At 32.7% G+C, this 21,278-nt stretch overlaps 1 protein-coding gene across 1 annotated transcript in view; it reads left to right on the top strand.

Annotated features, from left to right (window-relative positions):
* Positions 1-14,922: 14,922 nt before the first annotated feature.
* LOC134236403 (uncharacterized) overlaps positions 14,923-21,278 on the top strand; it is a 37,777-nt gene continuing 31,421 nt past the window's right edge. The window contains exon 1 of the mRNA XM_062718571.1: positions 14,923-15,020. The gene's annotated coding sequence lies outside the window, so the exon portion shown is untranslated. The remainder of the gene's footprint in view (positions 15,021-21,278) is intronic.

Raw genomic sequence — 21,278 nt, 5'->3', positions numbered from 1 at the left:
TTTAATCGAAAGTTTTAATGTAACTCTTCTGGGGTTTTTTTTTTTACCAGCATCCGCCGAAATCAGCAGATCAACCCCAAATGACTACAACTATTACGCGTTATCAACAAGTTGTTTTCTTGCCCTGGGGAGGACTTCCTTTACTTTTAGAGCGAAGGCCAACAATGACCTTCACGTGCTGTTAAATACCGTGGATAGTTCCTCAAGCGGATCACGCTATGAATTTGTCATTGCTGGATGGAGTAACACCAAGTCTGTTCTCAGGATCGATGGAACTCAATGTGATGAACATTCTCAAGTACTTCTTAGTCAATCCTGGTACGACAATTTCTGGATTTCTTGGTCTGGGACCACAATCCGAATGGGAACCGGTACGTCGGTCGGAAGCAGCGTGAAAGTGAGCTGTACACATTCCCCGAGACACGATGTCAAGTATATCTGGATTAAAACAGGATGGGGGTCCTCAGGTCAATGGAGGTTCCCTAACGGTAGGTATGAAGGCAAACAAAACCACCTCAAAATTAAGCACTTAATTTTTAAAAAGAAAATATACATAATCTTAAATACTTAAACATTTGAGAATAATATGGCTTCAAGCATAGCTTGAATGGCATCTAGGGAGCAATTTAAAGCTGAACACGACTCGTAAATAGGCATGCGCCATTTTCAATATTATTCTCTACATGTACGATAATAGCAGTCCAGGGTATAGACTCTACTCTACGCATTCGTTGTTGAACCCTGAGTCATATTGAAATCCCTGGAAACACTTAGGCTTATAGTGCTGGGAAAGTTGCAGTGCAGTATGAATTTAAGCGGTTTTAACGAGGCCCGATCTAGTTGAACTGCGCATACGTTTTAACGCAGCGTCGACTCAGGCACGTCACAGTACCCTTGACTGCCGTCACAACTGAACACAATAACGTCACAATTAAAATGACGTCAAATTGCGCTAAAATGTTTCGCTGATCCTGCATACCTGGTAACTCCATAGACTGTACATGTTGAAAGCTGGTATTTCTATTATTTACATGTTTTTTTTTTAAATATTTTTTTTAATTGATAAACAACTTTGGAACATGATTTATTTTCAGGTATCAATATCTTGGTACATATTCATTAATTTTACATTGTTTTATTTCAATTTGTGAGTTAAAAAAACAAACACTGCAACCGAAAGTATAAATAAAATTTACGATTTTAGTCTTTCTCCTTGAACATGTTGAAGTCTTTATACACACCTTTTTTTTTTTGAGGACTTAAATATGCTTGATTTTAAAAAAATCAGTCTTTGAATCATTTAAAGCAACCCCCAATATATTTTATTTTTCTATATATTACATGATATTAGTAAAATTCGTCATTTTCGCCTTTACCCCCCCCCCCCCCTTCCCCCCTTCCACGCATAACAACGCCGCATATAAAGAAAAAAAAAGAAAGCATGAAGAGAAAATTATTTCAAAATGTAAGAATTATTTATTTTTTAGAAACTAATACAGTATTGCATGTTATGTACACCTATGGCGACTTATTTCATGTCTAGTTGGATAAAATAAGTGCTAATTTTGTGTTTCGATATGCCCCCTTTTCACTGCAATAAAGGCTACCTTCAATTTTCTTTTCATTTTTTATAAGAAGAATGAAAATTGCATGATATATGTGAAAAACAAAAATTTTCATCATGTACTTTTTTTTCATTATCAATATCTTTGTTTATTGGAGGGTTTTACTATGTTATTGTGCATAAGAACACAAAAAATGGTCCATATCTTGACAGTGCCCCCATTTGACTACAATAAAGGCAAGGTAATAAAATTTCATCCTAATTTTTCTTTGCATAATACATACAAAAATATTTCCAAATATTAAATTTTTTTATCATTCCGTTTTCGTAATTTTCAACTAGATCGGGCCTCGTTAATATATCCAATACAGGTCTTAAACATTTTGATAAATTGTAAGTTAGTTCCCTTTGGTAAATGTACTGGGATTTCTGTTATACACATGATACATGTACAAATAAACACTATGAAATAGAAAACAGAGTTAACAAAACGTCTGACTTCGGTCTAAAGCTTCACCATTTCAAGAACTCAAAACATTACTCATGCGTACTTGCTTAACCATGAAATATAATCAGAATGCATATAATGTGACTGTCCGTTAACGGTAAGACATATTCTGTTAGAGTGCTCTGATTTTACACCTATTCGAGGAAGACACATTAATGTTTAATTGATGCAAGAACTCTTTACAAATACTAATGTTTATAATTTTACAATATTTACAGGAGACTTGATTTTTTATACTAGTAGTAAAATTTATTTGTTTGAATACCGTTTAGAAGATATTGAATAATGTACACTTTTACATATAACACATTTTTGACTTTAAAAACTATTGGAAGGAATATTAAATATCACCCATGTCAAGGATATCAACCCCCTGGCACCCAAAAAGATCATATCTTTGATTTTGAAATAATGCTGACTCGGCGTAAAACAGTAATCAATTAATCAATCAGTCATTTATTGTCACGGGTATCAGCATGGAGACGCTACCCGTGTTCGTGCTGGTTATCTTGCATTACCTTTGTTTTTTTTTTAATTTTTATTTTGCAATTACATGTATCAGTACCTGTTTGTATACTGCTCTGACCTGTATAACTACTGTGCGTTTCTTTGGTATCTTCCACTCCTGCATTGTCGCCCGCGTGGCGCAGTAGTTAAAGCGTCTGCTCTAGAGTCGCGAAATAAGGAGGTGATCCTTACGTCGCATTTCGAATCCCACTGTGGTCATGGAGACCGATCCTTCGGAGTAGACCGTAGAAACCGAGGTCCCATGTCGCAGAAGGTGCTCGCACGGAAAAGATCCCTCTCTGCTCAAGCCCTGAGTGCCGAGTATAGGGCACAATTTGCAGCTCTCCACCGGCAAATGGTGGTGTCTACATATGAGTGAAAAATTCTCTAGAGGGACGGAAAACAACAATCAATACTCTTCTGCATTAGAAGAAATGTATGATTGTGTTACAGTTATTTTGTTCCTTCCGAGTGCTGTATAGCGTACATCCGTCTACACCTGTGTCGACTGATTACACTGATCAGTGACTTAAGTCAAACCCTTTACATACATGTATGTAGGGGTCCTCAGATATAGCGAGGGTCTGATCGAAAATGGTGGACACATTCGTTGTACAAAGAATTGTATTCAGCTTTGATTTATCTAAGTGGACACAGGCATATAGGCAAACAATTATAGTGGGTCAACGGCCACGTTTTTTTACCTATCTATAAGAGATATGTACATATTTAATATATGGAAACTTAATACACGTGTTTATCTCATACGTGTTTGTGATACAGGCCGTTGGATAAACTTATGCTTTATCAACGGGTAGATGCTTTATCAATAGCACTTCCGGTTTTGACACGATCCCTCGCTTCAAAATTTTATTTGAAACTTTTACTTGAGATCCTTATTATTGCCGTAATAAAATAAATGATAAAGAGCGATAATATCTTTAAAAGCCAGAAAAAGACTCGTATATGTCAAAGAAGTGTCTTAATTATTTTATCAAGGAACCTTTGTTGTTACCCCCCTCCCTTTAAATCGTTTTCGGAGAATGTAAAGCCTAACAGTTAAGTTGTTGTGTTATAAGATTCCTTTGACATCTTCAATAAGGCTTTCCTATATTATGCTACGTATGCCTACCTAGTAATGTAGGTTTAACTTACCATGGATCAACAATGAATCTACAAGTAGGCCCCTAGCCTTGCCTATCACGTTTTGTACTGCCATCGTCCAAACGAGTTCATTTTCATGATCAAATGGTCCTTACAACTTTCAGTCAGAAGTCCGTTTGATGTAAAGCTCCAGCAATTGTCACATAATGTTTTCAAAGATGCCGATAGCAAAAATTCTAAATAATGAACACGATCTACAGTGTACTTTCTTTCGAGGTATGTCATAACATCAACGGTGCTACGTCATCAAGTTATACGTCATACATTTGAATTAGCAATCATTCATGTAGTTTGGCAGGGGAAGTCTCAAAGTTTTGTTAAAATGAAAGTCGTATGAGATAAATAGAACATCTATAATTGTGTGATTTGATATTGGCTTTATCCAACTCGTTGAAATGGTGTATATTCGCTCGGCAAGCCTCGCGAATATATACACCATTTCAACTCGTTGGATAAAGCCAATATCAAATCACACAATATAGATATCCTCTATATATACAATGCCAAATGTTTATTGGTCAAAAGAGATAAATCCCAATTCAAAGTATAAAATAATAATTTGATATTTCATTTTTTTCTCTCTCTCTCTCTCTTAAACTCTCTCTCAAACAAGTCTACAGGCTGTAATGGAGTCAGCATATATATATATATATATACAGGTTGCTAAACACACAACGTATATATTATAAAGTATATATATATCTATCCGGTCAGGATAAAACAATTGTCTTTTTATGCTTACTAAAGTTGATTTAAATTATTAATATTTTAAAGGGTTTTTTTTACATTCAGATGCATGTTTACTTTTTTCAGTTTCGACCTGCAAGATTGACATCCTTTTTATCATAGAGGCCTCCTCACACACCTCTTCTATTTACTCTGAATTAGTGTCGGTTATTGGTGATTTGGTGAGGACTATGCAAATTTCAACCAGTAATATACAAGTTGGGGTGATATCCTATGACAATGCCATCGACCAGAATTTCAAGTTTAACGTTTATACTACAGCGGCATCATTGGACACCGCTATTACGGCATTAACGATACCAAGCGCCTCTACAACGACTAACCTGGCCGAGGCATTACGTGTTGCGTTTTATGATTTTGTTAAATTGTCAAATGGGAACAGATTTCAGGCATATAAATATTTTGTTATTGTTGGTAAATCAAGCCCTACACATCCCGGGGCAGATATCGGAATGATTATACGACAGGTGGCAAAAAATCAGGTTTTCGGAATCGGTAAGAAAAATTTTATTTTTCTGTTTTAAGTAATTTCTTTTATATCTTTTGTCTTTACAGCATGGTCTACAATCTGATGTTAATATTACACAAATGGTTAAAATTATATGCATGTATATCTATTCAAATTTTCAAAATGAACATGTATTATGTTTGTTATAGAGTAAATTATGTAGTTTTAATTGGTAGAGTGAAATATGTCATTGGCTTTATGAAAAGGCATGACAAAAATATATACACTGACTGCATTTATAATGATTCAATTTTATATATTTTGAAATCTTACGACTTTTCACATTTTCAACTCTTTTCAAAAACCACTTGGCCAATTTTAACCAGAATTATACAAAGCAGTCTAGATTGAAATGCTGTTTAAATTGTGAAAATGAAGCCCCCCCCCTTCCAAAGGAAGATTATCAACAAAAGGTAAAAATAGGGTTGGGTAATTCAAAATCTTCTTAAGAGCCACTGAGCCTGAAAATGCTGGAACCAATGGGAAGCATCATGGGGTATTGTAGATTCTAAACTTTTCAAATCATGGACCCCCGGGTGTAGGGCGGGGCCACAATAGGGAATCCAAGTTTTACATTGATATACATAGGAACAATCTTGAACCATTTTCTTCTCAAGAACCACTCGGCCAGAGAAGCAGAAACTTAAACTTCCTGGGGTAATGTATATTATATATTTATTGCATGAAAGTGAGTGAAATATGAAGACTTATTCAGCCAAGAAAAATCATATTGCCCGAGGGAAATATGATATTTCTTGGCTGAAAAAGTCTTCATGCTTCCCGAACATTCATGCAATGAATTGTTTATTATACCGAAACAATCAAATCCTTTGAAATAAACATAAACTTTCAAATTCCTCACCGCTCTCAAATTCACTATCATTTTTAAAGTAAAGTTACTAAAACCCTGTGGCACATTGAGCACTTATCATCAATTTTGTGACGTAAACCAAACTATTGTGACGTCTACTACTCTCGGGAGTTTTCTTTCAACGAACGATAATTATTGCGGGTAAATTCACTATGTATCTGAAGAGGTGGAATATGATGAAAAACGTGCCGACGGCCGTGAAATATGTTTTACGGCCCGATCACGTGATAACCTAGAACCAATCAGATAACGCGTTGTGTAGATTATTTTTAATGAGGTATAATGATTATATAAGAAGGCAACATAACTTACCAATACAAAACCCAAAGTTTTTAATATATCTTCATCATTTTCAGGTTTAAATCTACTCTCATATATTTCGGGCATTCTGTCAATGTCGTTCAACTTCGTGAAGAAAGAATCTTCTGGTTTCATTGATAGCCACCATCCTGCAGATTTTAAGACATTTAGGAAAATCAGTGTTGGAATTACGGTACTTGTATAATGCATGTATGAATAAGACCGTGCATATTGGACCCCTTTACGTTGAGTAAAATATCATTACCATCAAAGCAGCTAATTGGGTAATTACACAGGATTCCCCCGTCAACATAAACCGCTTTTCTACCAGAATTGGCATTCATCAATTTGATGTTCTCAAAATACACTGAAATTTATAAACAAAAAAATTAGTTGCATTTCAGAACTTTTTTATACTAGTGATTTAAATAAAATAAAATTATATTAACCGTACAAATGTTTCGGTAAACATTTTTTTTTTCAAATAAGGATTAGTCTCATCTTTTTTGCCATACCTAGTCAAATGGGCAATTCATATTGAACATTTGTTATTTCTGCTGTGTATTAATTATATAAATATTGCATGTAGTTGAGTGTAACGTTAAAAATTTTTCACCCCAAGAAAACCATTGTCAACCGAGGCGCAGCCGAGGTTGATAATGGTTTTCTTGGGGTGAAAATTTTCAATGTTACACTTAACTACACGCAATATTTATTAAATTATACTGAATGTTTTATACAAATATATATAACAGTGAACCCTGTGCGCGTAAATTTTGCACAGTCGCTATTTTTTGGAATATCACCTGTCGTCAAGCACTGTTGACTTTTGCTACAATGGAGGGCGTGGCTTCATTATTCAGCGGGTAATAGTGTTTTTTTATAAATGTTTCTCGACCAATCAGATTCAACTAATTTACATGAAAGTATAATATTTCTTATTGTTATATTGTAATGTTTGAATTTATCGGGTACCGGTGGTAGTAAATACAAAAATTACAATAGCACAATATGTATTTTTATGATTGGAATTATTTTTGGTATTTTCAATAATAGATGCTCCTTTCTTTGTTTTCTTTGCCATCTATAGATCTGTTTGGCAAAATGCAAAGCAAAGTAGACTCAAGACTACAAAAGGGTACCTCTATCATATTAGGCAAGTAAAGTATACTGTATATAGCAAATGAAATTTTCTTTCTTAGATCTTTAATTTAGAAACGTAATAAAGAATATAAAAATATTTCAGAAAAAAGAATTCTGCTGTTCATTTCAGTGCACTTCAAGAATCTGATCGAAGCTAGGGAAATACCTGGAACGGACATAGATATTCGGACAGCTTGTCTTATCTCCATATCTGGTGTTGTTTTCACGTGACAATATTCGTCTATATGTGTGCTTATGTTGGTCACAACTATGCACAATTCATTACCATTTTTCTCATATAACTGTTGAAAAATTTGGTAAAAGGATAATCGAACTTAAAAGATAAAAATAAATTATACTTTGAAATCAGTTGATATCGTGTACTTAAACCGTTTAGATATATTTATTATAAAGATATGAAAGTTACAAAATGACATATAGATTACCTCTTTGAACGTCACTGTTTTGGGAAAACCAAGTATTTCAAACTGGGTTCCAATCCACTTAAGGAATTTATTTCCAGTATGCATTCCAAACGAGGGATCTCCACAGCAACAAGCGCCACAAAGGAGATTACAGAGGCCACAAAAGGAGAGAAAGCACGAGGTAGTTCGACCCATACAATCTTGGCAACACGAGCAGCAACAAGTAGAACCACAACAGCATCGATCATTGCAGCTACATGACCCACAGCAATAATCTGAGTTGAAATATAAATAATATTAAATATAATCTAGATGTACTGTAAGTTCTGAGCTCACTAAATGATGACCAATGCCTCTCATATGATTAAAATGGCATGTTTTGGTCCGAAAGACGCAAAATAAGTCTCAAATCAAAAAGTAAAAATAGGATGAACATAATGGAATGATGTAATAAAGAATTTAAGGAAGTATCATTAAATTCAGAATTATAGGAGGAGTTGCAGATGGGAGTTGGGTACCGTCCAATGTTATAGAGAGAAATGCAGTGTCCATATTTTGCTATTGGAAACCCGAAAAATGCATTCGATCAAAACGTAAAATAAGAGGTGCATAATGATGCTATGTAAAGATTCTGTGAAAGTCTCATTAAATGTCATTTAGTGGTAAGACAGGAGATGCAGATAAGAGTGGGTACCCCAAAGCGTAACTGACGGTCGTACATGTACGGACAGACATTCTGATCACTATATTCCCTCCTACTTTTTGAGCAGTGGTGTATAATAATAATGTTTTATGTAAGAGAAGAAAGCTTTCTTAAAAAGTTTTCTTTAAAATGATGATTTTTGGGTCTTACTTACTATTTATCTTGCAGCATAAAGTTATATTGTTAATTCATGAAATTTACATTCAATTTCGTACAGCTACGTCCATGTATTTGCATGCATGTTTAGAATAATCCCAAGATTGAGAGATGTTGTTTTGCTTTATGAGTAAAATCACTGAGTTTAAATAGTGTAGGGAGGTCCTTGGATCAATCAGCATGAGATATCAAAATAGACATTTATCAGAATTCTTTGGCATTACACTTTCTTCGAGCCCTGCAATATAATGCCTAAATTGGCGTATTAAAAATTTGGCGCGATCATTGTGTATTGATTTGTTGGTGAATTTATAAATTAAATTAGCGATACACACTTCCCCGCTGTATATTGTATCATAGATCAAAAGCAAAATTTAAGGTCTATGGACGTAATAATATTTGATTTCCTAGCGGTATTCATGTAATAGGGCATAAACGTCCGCACCAAACCCGCTAAATTATGAATTCCGCTTTGTAAAGAACACACAAGTATCTGTAAAATAATTGTGTGGTTTTTTTTAAATAATACAGAAAATTAAGTTTAAAGTATTACGTATAAAGAAGTTTATAAAAAGTAAGTATAAAAATGTTATTCTGCATGTGTTATTGCAAACAATGCAACCCATTGACAAACGTCAAAACATGTTTTGAAAATAAATAGCTTGCAAATTTTTGAAAAAGAAAAGAAAATAGTGTACTCATTTAAGAAGGGATATATCAAAGAATGCAATAAATCCCCTATTTTACAGTTTGGTTATTGAGCTATCAAAAATAGGTTTGACAATACAATGTGAGCAATAAGACTACCTTTCAGTATGTGCTCCATATTGGTTTCCAAGATTTGTTCGATTTGTGAGGCCGTGGAATTCATAGCAAGAATTGCTGCAATAATAGAACCAACGCTAGTTCCAGCAAATCTTTTCACATTGGACAATATTTCAACTTGTTCCAGTATCTGTTGAATAAATAATATATTAATAGTTTGGGGTTAAGCCATCTTTAAATAATGTTTGCTTGTCCTCTCCCGACTCAAGGTAAAAAAGTGAGTCGGTATGTAGGTAGGTAGGAAAATCTTTTTTTTCCTGAAAATTTCCACATATTTGTTGACGGGTTAAAAGAAATAAAGAGAAAAAACCGTGTCCATGAATGTAACCAGTCGGTCGGGAGAGGACAACCAAACAAATTAAACATTTTTTTTAAATATGACCTTGCCAAAAAAAAACTATTGGCAACAGAGGCGGAATGAAGTATGTATATATGATACAGAATATGTTTTGCAAATACCAATAAAAGATAGAGCGCTCGCACATAATTTTTTTTAAATATCAGACGTCATCAAGCAATGTTGATTTCTGCTACTTTCTATCACTCTGTAGAACAGGGAGGGTGGCAGTGTGAAAATATTTAAAAATTAAGTAAATTTGATTAATTAATTTTATGTTGTTTTACGTCCCATGTGATAATATTTTATTTAAAGAGAGGTCAACATATACCGGTGAGTGCATTCATATTTGGACCTCAATTGCTCGACACTTACAGCCATTGAGCAGTGAGTGATCTTTTCCGTGCCAAAGTCTACTGTGAAACCGGGCCTCGGTTTTAAATGTCTCATCCGAAGGATAGGCAACTGTCACTTCAATATGCCGAGGGCATGGCAAAGGAGCAGTTGGAATCTCATTTCATATGCAAGCTTAAGTCAAATCAAGTTCAGAGAAGTTTTTTTTCAGTGAGTCAACAATATATCTAACAAACGTAAAATTAATCCAAAGTATCAAGCTGACCGTAAAAGAGAATTTCGCATTTAGAAAGATAGCAACTAATATGAAAGCACAAGATATTCGAAGCTGAAAGAACGAGTAATGTAAACCATTTTATTTGAGACTGCATAGAAAACGAGAGGTACTGTGAGCACTGGGGTAACTATATGATACCCTGACTCCCATACGATTATAATGGCATGGTCCATGTTTTGTTCTGGGAGACACGAAATAAGTGTCAGATCAAAAAGTAAAATAAGAGGTCACATAAGAGGTAATAAAGAAACTGTGATGTATAATTGTATATTAATATCTTAAGTGGTAAAGGAGAAGTTGTAGATAACAGATGAATACTTAAACATTTTTTTTTTTCGCGAATATCATTGACCTTGCGAAACAAAATTTTCGCGAATATGTGGTTATTGGTATATATTCTTAAGGAATACTATTATACGCTCCAGAAAATGCGAAGTACACTGTATTAATGATACTGAATATTTTTTGCAAAACCAATAAAATTACAGTACTCATCAATATTATTTTTTTTAAAATGGCAAAATCCATGTTTTGGTATTAGAAAGCCCAAATATGTGTCGGGTCAAAAAGTAAAATAGGAGGTGCATAATGACACGATGTAACAATGATTCTGTGAAAGCCTCTTTTAATAAAATCAGAATTACAGTACAAGAATATATTTTTAGCAATGTAAATCAAATTTGGATACCTAAAAACTCCAACAAACTTTAAGAAAATTGAAATAACAAAATTAAAAAAAAATCATAAACATCAAAATGCATGACTTTCAAAACTTTATACAATCATTCCACACTAAAAATAAAAGTCGAGGCATTTTGAGATCAAAGACAGCTGCTATTCAAACAATAACAAACAGGGCCTTGTTTTTATATGCTATCAGAAATATATTATACTTTACACCTTCAATAATGCCGAGTATCCATTGCAAAGGAACTTTAGGCAGCGCAATTATCATATAACCTCATATGCAAGCTTAAATGTCTTAATCAAGTTTAACAGAATTTTTTTGATTTTGTTGCCATATTTGTAAAATGATCAGAGCTGAAAAAAAAACAGAATTTTTTGCATTTTTGAAATTAATATAATATGAACACAAGATATTTGAAATGTAAGAAAGATACTATTTATGTATATGTTTATGCAATTTACATTTTATTTTCAGACTGCATAAAAAAAATAGAGGTATGTGAACACTGGAGTCACTATTTGATACTCCCTTCCCCGATTATAATGGCAAAATCCATGTTTTATATGTTCAATAATATTATTTGTTTTACATTTTCTTTATGTCAATTAAAGTAAAATAAAATATATCTGTGGTCACATAACATTTCTGGTAGGCATAAATAAACTTTGAAAGTATTGTATTATATATTTCTTTTTAAAGGAGAAATTCCAGATTGTACACACAGATGGATACTAATCAATATCATCAAAAAAATGGCATGTTTCATGTTTTGGTAATATAACAATATAGTGTCGGACTTCAAAAATCTGTAAAATTCTTGCACAATGACACCCAATTTTTGTTCTATAAAGCCTGCTACAGAATTTAATTTTTTAAATCAGAATTACTGTACAAGAATATATTTTTAGCTTTGTTAATGTTATTTGGATATATAAAAACTACAACAATTTTTATTGTAGAAAGTTGAAATGAACAATTTTTTTTTTAAACATGTAACCTAAAATGCATGACCATTCAACAAGATATGACAATCAGTCCACAAAAAAAGATAAAAGGTCGATATTGCAAATTTTGCATCAAATTCAACATGCTTTTCAATAAAAAATATAACTTGTAAATATACTTTCTGGTCATTTGCAAATTTATTTTGTTAATCATTCAGATTGTACACACAAGCAGTCTGAAGTTCATATTCAAAAAGATGCTTTCATGGTTTTCTTATGGACAATGACTATAAAGTTTCTTGGAAATCAGGTCTACCAACAATAATTTGGAAAACTTCATTGATATTGTGTTGCTTTTTATTATTTATATGCTACAAGGTACAAATTCGACAAGGTAAGAAGTGTAAGAAGTGAATATATACTTGCTGCTCCAAGACTTCAAGTCGACCTTTAGATATATCGACGACTTGTTATCAAGTTTCGATTGTGGAAAGATGGAGATGAAAAATTAAATAAAATTGTACACAAGAGTGTAACCTAAATTATACCATATGACAAAGATAAAATGAAAGAGTGAAACAAAAAACAGAAGTTAAAAAGGGGAAAAAATATTGCAAATGGCAAACATAAAATTCAACATATTTATGGAAATGTTAAGATCAAATATAAGTATATGTTATCAAAATATTAAGAAGTTCAATAAAATATAGGTATGAATAATATCATTAATTTACAAATAGATCAGTCACTCTTTCGACCGTTTTTTGGAACATGCATGCAAGATCTTTCTGTTTGATATGTGCAATAATATTATTTTATGCTCCGTTTTCTTGATTCTATGAAAATCGGTAATTGCAAGGAAGAAAAAAAAAATATGCGACAGCCTCCAAATAAATTATCTGGCCAGATACTTAGTAAATAACAGGCGACCACAAAATAGTTATTTGGTGGCCGCCAGATAAAATATTTTTCTACCTTGCACCTTCCAGCTTCCGTTTGATATATCCGCCATTTAATAATATGTTTCACTGATCCGGTGTTTTCCATTATCCAGTCTTTTACTTCTTTTTATCCTGTAATCATTCTTACATGTATCCTGTATTTCTATTTCTATTCTCACTGTAGCATTTTAGCTGTTATAGTAATAAAAACAGGGTAACTCAATCCTGCCCCATTTTTTTTGTGTGTATGCATACTTATCACATGGAATTATATTCTTCGTCCGAATATAAATTATGCCATTAGTACATGTTATTCCTGGATCCACAACTACAGAACCCGGATTAAAATGTAATACTTTGTATGGAATATAATGTATATTAAGAATTAAGTCATTGCGATAGTAATTAATATAATTTCTAACTGAAAAGAATATACAAAAGATTAAAAAAAATCGCTGTATACCTTGATAACTCCTCCATAGGCAACACCCATCGCGCCTCCTCCGCCAAATACCAGATTTTCTATTTTCACTAAATTTAATTTATTTTTTTTTTTAAAAAAAGAATCAATGTGTTATTCAAAACTTTATCTTATGGCAAAATTGGGAAATACATGTACCTAAATATTTTTTCTATCATTTTTTTTCTATTTTCACTGAAGTTATGTGAAGTACTTCATATTATGGCAAATTTGGGAAATATATTAATTTAGTTATATTTTTAATTTCATTCAATTTTAAATATGTATTAAAATAAATGTGCAATACATCATCTTATCGCATATATGGGAAATACCTAAATGCTAAAATTATTTTTTAGAATCAATATTTCTGCAAAACAACATTAATACCTTCATTTTTTGATCCTGAACTTGCCATTTTGATGCCTAAAAATAATTAAAATTTCCAAAAGACATGTACAATTAAAATAAATTATGCTTCTCTCTAATTAATTAAAAACTGAATTTGTTTAAAATATCGAAATATAAATTTAAACTATATAATACTCACTTGTTGCAAAATTTGTCTACGCTGAAATAAGACACTACATCAACTTCTGTATATATTAAATCTATTGAACAGTTCCTTATGTTATAATCGAGATGCGTAATAGTTTTGTTGGATCCGCTTTATTACCCCTGGTACATGTACAATTGTAACACAAGTTTAACTTGGAATCTTGTTAATGGACTTTTGCGAGGACGCTGACTTTTACAGTTGACGGTTTACTTCGACATTTCAACCCGTGTCATGTATGGAGGTTCAGAATTGATAATAGATAAAACCTTTCTAGAGGTCATAGGTATGGTGTTAGGGGCATTAGCATGTAAAACTCGGTTATAGCGAAGTCTTGGGGACCTGTGAATTTAATTCGCTATATCCGTATAACGAATTCGTAAAACCATATATAGCGAAATCGCAATATGCATGTTTTTCCCTTTCAAGTATTACTACCAAATATATCAGGGAAGCGAATCCTATAAAACATACCTTCGATAACTAAGGTTTTATTATGAATTGAATTTTGTATACAAGTGCTAAAAAAAATAAAGTCAGTTTTAATTTATCAGATTTTGAGATCTTTGAAAATTCGTTATAAAAGATGTAAATTTCATTATATTTAACCTCAACGGAACTCAAAATCAGTTCGCTACATCCGTAAATTCGTTATATCAGAGTTCGTTACAACCGTAAAATGTTACAAAGATTTGTTAAGAATTTCTTTTTAACAGTCTGCCTCCATTTTTTGGTCATTCTTTCCTCCTTTTCCTCTGTTGGGTCCATCTTCGTGCAACTCTATTTAATGTATACTGTCCCATGTCAAAAACAATCTTTTCCAAAAATAAAAATAAAATCAGTGTTTGGACCCTGGACGCAGTGATAAAGATTTCCCATGTAAATCGTCCCTATACTTGATAAAACAGGAACAAAACTTTATTTTTAATAGATGTCACATGGAGAAGACATTTTATTTAAATTAATTGTTACAATATTATATATTGTTTTAAAAACTCTGTACCTTATTCGGCAAATTTTTTTCTGGGAGAAAACCAGAAAGGTATGAGTCTATAATTTTACAAACCAACATATCTAATTATTTGCATTAATATTCAATGTAATGATTCTTGTGTATAGAATTTTTTTTAAAACTATACTTGTCAAAATTTCTAAGTCCCAACCTTTATTTTCAATTTACTAGCTGCTTACAAATTTGCCTTTAATTTGCCATACTTACCGGTCAAGGCCAAAAAAATTGTAATCGAACGTGTAATTTCTCGACCGTGACCGTTTTTTTTTTTTTGTTAAAAAGCATGAAGTTTGAGTTCCATATGTTTTTCGGGTGTATTCTTCAGATTTTTTACTTCCATGTGTTCTCCATCTTTAATTGATAACGAAAAACAGAAAAAACTAGAATAAAATGCAGTATATGTCCACACAACAATGTGCAAGTGAACTTGAAATGGTCCAGGCTTGTCGTAGTTAACAAAAGTTCTGTTTCCTTTCACTGTATGACTTTATTTTACTTAAAACCTTTATAATCCTACAAAGCGTACCTGAATTAGATTTTCAACAAACACAACAAAATCATCCTAGAGTTTATCCGGAAAAATCAATGGAACCGGAACCGGAAGTGCCCTCCCCTCAATGTCAAACTGGAGGAGTGGGGAATACATGTAAGAAGACGTTATGTAACTATTGTTGACAAGGCACAGACAATTTCGATAAGCCCCCTTGTCATCCTAATCTCAACCCTTATTAGCATGTATGGAAGAAGATAGACTGGAGTGTGACAGTTTCTCCAGCAGCAGAATCTAGCGGAACTAGAGGACGACCTAGTCTCCAAATGGAAAAACATTCAATAAAAGAATTTTTCTTAGATAGTGTGAACTCTTTGAGGAACGGTTGTCTTGCTGTGAATTCGTTTGAATGGAGAATTATGCAGTATTAAAGTTGTGAATTTTTAATTCTAGGGTGTCTGAACGTTTCTGCAGATTGTGTTAAAGCGCTTCAATAAAATAAATTATGTGAGAAAAATTGTTTTGCTACTTTATTATCCTGTATACTTATTAAATTATACTGTTAAAATAATTCAATATAAAAGCGGTGTAAAGCAAAAACCAGCCTGGGTACTTAGAAATTTGACTTGTATAAACAAAACAAATGGGTTTATAAAAACTTTATATATACAATCTATTTTACTGTTACGTATAAATTGTATATTGAATCATTGAAGGGCTGTAAAACAAACTAATATTTATGTCTCGAGAGTTTTGGAACTTTTAAATGGTTTTATAGTTCACACAACATGGTTTCTACAAAGGAAAAATGGCGATAGAGGGGTGTGTGTACGAGGTATTTTCCATATCCTCTCAAGAACGACATAAAATAGGAAGACAATAACATATTCAAGAAATACAGAATTTCTCTATATTGAAATCATATTGCATATTTTCATATTTAATCTATACCCAAATGAATACCTTCAACTCACTAACTTTTGTGGGAGCAATTTTTTGTGTCTTGAGCGAAAACTTTTATTTCTGGGGATTTAATTTCGCGGATAAGCGGAGTGATATTTTTTTTAACAAATGTCTGAAATTTTACATGTTGTAGGGGGATATGAATTCGTAAATCTTTTCTAACCATGAAATCAACAAAACGTTATCCCCTGCGCTAGCGCATCATGGAAAATATGCCAGCAGAGCTATTGCTATTCATAATGCCATGTTCACTGAATAATCGTTGTTTATTACTTATATTTGCATTCTTTGATGTTGTCAAGAATATCAGAAGAAATCCTGGCTTACATAAGGTTGCAGCTTGCTGTCTTCAGTAAATAAAAACTCACAGCTATAAAATCAGTATACCTGATCATTGTACCTTTTTTCTTATAACTCACACACAATTTATAAAGTATTTGCCTTTTAAACACAGTTATCTGGATACAAGCTACGCCGTCGACACATTCTCTTAAATTTTGTTTTCATGCAGTTGTGACGTCATCGATCAAAGTTATTGAAACCCTACGACAAAAATCAATAATTTAACACTACAGATGAAAAAAGGCAAAGCTGTAATACAGATTATAACTCCAGAATGCTTTATATATGATTTTTGTAGTGCTTATATTTATTTTGGAGCGGAAATCCTTCTTGAAATAGATATACTGTTAAAGAAATGTTGCTTTTTTAAATGTTAAAACGCCCAAGCGTGAAGAGTATCGTTCTTTGTAGAAATATGCGAAAATATGATAAGATAAAATAAAAATATGGCAGTTCTCTTCAATTTTTAAAAACTTTTATTATACAAATAAAAACATTGACCAAAGTAATTTTTTTCAAGATGTAAATCAGCAATTTTAAATTATTCTGAATTTCTTATTTTCGAAAGAATATTATTAAAAACTTATATTTATTCCTTTTGCAAAACATTTCATATATACACTTCTCAGAACACTACGTAAGTGTAGTAGAGCTTGTACTACACGAGCGTGAATAGCAATTGCAATCATAGCAGAAGCAGTTGTGTCGATAGTCCTATGACTGCATGTTCATAGTGGGAGAAAGCAGTGGATATGCAAATTTATTACATTTTTAACCGTGAAATACTGTAATTTATTCATTGAATAAAAATGATGTCCTGTCACAGTGTGAAAGGATATCAAAATGGTATACTGTCACAGTGGGACGAATATCAAAAGTGCGGGAAAACTCTCGATTTCCCTACGAATAACGAAGATTGTTGTAAAAAAATCTTCCTTGAACTAATATTAGATGGATTGAAATAAATAAACCATTTCGACAGGGAATTAAACTGTCAAAATTACGAAAAATATGTTGCTCAATCCATGTTTACAGTGTTTTCACCTCACAACCTCATATTCAAAGGTTATAGGGTAAAACCGGTTTTATAAGTAAAATTGGCAGTAAACAGGGAATTACTATAGTCTGTTTCTTTTGATAACATGTCCTGTAAAAAAATGTGTTTCGAGACCTTTCTGAAAGACTTACATGATTTTCAACAGAAAAGGGTGGCTAAAGAGGGGGGGGTAAAATAACAATATACTTTATCTTTGCTTTTTTGATAATTTACAGCGAAAATTAGAGCTCACTTGCGACCGATACGGAGGTAAAAAATGTGTAATTTCATATACACTGACAAACCTTTGTTTGCCTTATATGGCTATTGATATTGATGCGCACAGAGAATCATACCACGAGCAACTGACCAATCGTTGAACGAATAGCAACGTTTACACCAAATGCATGTTAACAATATTTTACTTCAAACACGTGGCTCAGGTCAATCTATGATCATGTCAATGGAGTGCAAAATAAAAAAAATGTTCTTGTGAACATAATACAAAGATATAAAAACTATGAAAGATTTTTTAATTTTGTTGCTAACTAGAAAAAATATGTTTAACTAGAAACTCTTGTTGCTACAGCAACAAAAACGGTCTTCCGTTCTCCTCTATATATCTGTATGAATGAGCTTTTATGTTTGTTAAAAAAAAGCATATAATATTTACAATGATTACAGGAAAACAAACGCCCGGAGGTGTAACTTACCATGATTCTCGACGTTACTTTATACAATTATAGTCTTAATAACATTTATAAAAAACATTTTCAATTTTTATGACTTCTTGTGACGACCGGAAGTGATGACGGCGGACGCATTTTACCTTATATCTGTTGCCAAATCTTCATGGTTTATTATTCATATAAATTTAGTGTCTTGATCCGTTACAGTTTAAGAGATTTCGTAATGTTAACTTCTCATTTTGAGGACAAGAAATCACGTTACCGGAAGTAAATTTCAAAATAAGATATTTGAGGTTTCTTTAGACATTTGCAGTTTGAATAACATGTCCTAAATCATTTCAAATGCTCATTTTATAAAAGATATATTTATGGGATACTATGATACTAAATTTCTGCAGTTTTTCTCTCATAACCGGAAGTTTTCATCTCTTACTGTTTCCGAGATCTAGCTATGATAACTTCTCATTTTCAGGACAGGAAATCGTGCGACCGGAAGTAAATTTGACATGGATATTTGACGTAACTCTAGACATGACCAGTCTGAATAATATATCTAAAAATCTGACATTTCAAATACTCCATCTATAACAGATATTTATGGGAGAGTAAAATACTCGATTTACGTGGTTTTTCTCTTATAACCGGAAATTGCCGTTTTGTTTCCGATGGGACTGACATATTTCGAAACTGCAAAGAAAACGCAATAATGTGATGACAAAAAAGATTTCTTTGATCACTTCCTGTGACAACCGGAAGTGACGGCGGACGATGTTAACCCAAAAATGGATTTGCCTACTCATCAAGATCTACCACTTGTATAAGTTTAGTGTCTTAATCTCTTACCGTTTACGAGATCTAGCTATGATAACTTCTCATTTTGAGGACAGGAAATCACGCGACCGGAAGTGAATTTAACAAAAATATTTGACGTTACTGTAGACATTTGCAGTCTCAATAACACGTCTAAAATTCATGACAAATACTTTATGTATAAAAAATATTTATGGGAAAGAAAAATGCTGAAAATATGCAGTTTTTCTCTTATAACCGGAAGTTGTCGTTTTTGTTTCCGTTGGGACTGACATATTTCGAAACTACAAATTAGATGCTATAATGTGATGCAAAAAAGTTTCAAAAAAGAAAAAGTAGAAATTTTCGATTGTTTTGATCACTTCCTGTGACGACCGGAAGTGACGGCGGACATTGTTAAAACAATTGGTTTTGCCTACTTATCAAGATCTATTACTCATATAAGTTTGGTGTCTTCATCTCTTACCGTTTCTGAGATATGAGAAATCGGACAAATCTGACGACCGGAAGTGAATTTTGAAAAACTGAAAACTGCATTTGAAAGATATTTTTACTCTCTATCATCTATGAAAATTTCGTGAGAATCTGTCAATTCATCTCTGAGAAATCGTCAAAAAAAGAAAAGGGGGAAAGGGAAAAAAAATAAAAAGAAACAGTAGAATCACTATAAGGTCTTCCATCTGAAACGGAAGAGCTTAATAAAATGTAATTTTTTGTCAAGTTCACTACGGAATACCAGCGATTCAAGGGTAAAGAAAATTTAAATGGACAAAACAATTTTTACATAACTGTACTTGTGATCACGTGTTTTGGCCAGGGAATCCATGCACCTGACAATTGTATTCACCGATAGGACAACAAAGGAATTAATACAGAGCAAATCGCTTTGCAGTATGACTTTTAGAAACTTAGACTTCCAAGTTTATTTAACAAATGAATATTTTGTCATTGTGAGCATGAAGATACTAGTAATAGAATTTTAAAAAATGCTTTACATACACGAAATGGAATGGAAAATGGTCTTTGTGCCTTTCCGATCGCCATATAAGAGTTTCCTGTTTTTTCAAACGTAAAATTTCTGTAGTATTCGTAGTAACCCATAATGCAATTCTCATTCAGCTGATTTGTCAGTTAAAGTCATGTTGGTGCCTCACTTGCTAATCTGACGTCACAAAATATAGTACCGGTTCCCATGCAAAAATTTGTACCGGTATATAAAGAAACTCATATTCATTACTGCAGAAAATTGTATTATAAAGAATACTTATTTAAGTTTGAATGAATTCAAGGGAGATCGATTGAAGTACATTTCTACAGATATAACAGGGCGTTGAAACTGATACGCAACATTACTTTTCTGTTTACCATGTCTCAACGTGCTAGTCATTTCCTAGCCACATTTCCGTGAATAATTTACCCTATCTCGCTGTAGTCTCGCTAATTCTCGCCAGAGCCACTGCCCGAGCTACTCTGAACTCCTCGGGTTTTATAATATGCAGAACACCGAAAAATAAAATGTTCCGAACACATTAGTAGGGGTGAAGTGGGAGTATAATAAATATCGATCGAGGCATGTGCCAGAAGATTTCTTGAATATCAATAGATAATCAGGGTCAGGCGTTTTTCATCGTCTGAATACATAGTCAGTACATTTTTGTCGGCTGTTAAGCATGGGATGACAGCACGTGCTGAATATTATTGATTATGTAAATTTCAGTTTTTTGTTCCCCTACTCTTACAATTAAGTAACAAATCTAAGCATGCTAAGTGACGTTATTTAGGTGCGGCGACGTCTATAAACGCATTTTTGATAAACAGTAATCCGATAATTTTGAAAGTATGCATTAGATTAAATTGAATTTTTCGAGTCTGAATCGAAATGAATATAGCTTTCAACATTTATAATTTTGTTGTTTAACGTCAATTTTTATCAATTTTATTAACACTGGGTGAAAAAA

This window comes from Saccostrea cucullata, unplaced genomic scaffold, assembly GCF_032062105.1.
Source record: "Saccostrea cucullata isolate Sc308-1 unplaced genomic scaffold, CSIRO_AGI_Scuc_v1 ctg20471, whole genome shotgun sequence".
Lineage (NCBI taxonomy): Eukaryota > Metazoa > Mollusca > Bivalvia > Ostreida > Ostreidae > Saccostrea > Saccostrea cuccullata.
The sequence above is the reverse complement of the archived record's forward strand: the minus strand, read 5'-3'. Positions and strand labels throughout refer to the sequence as shown.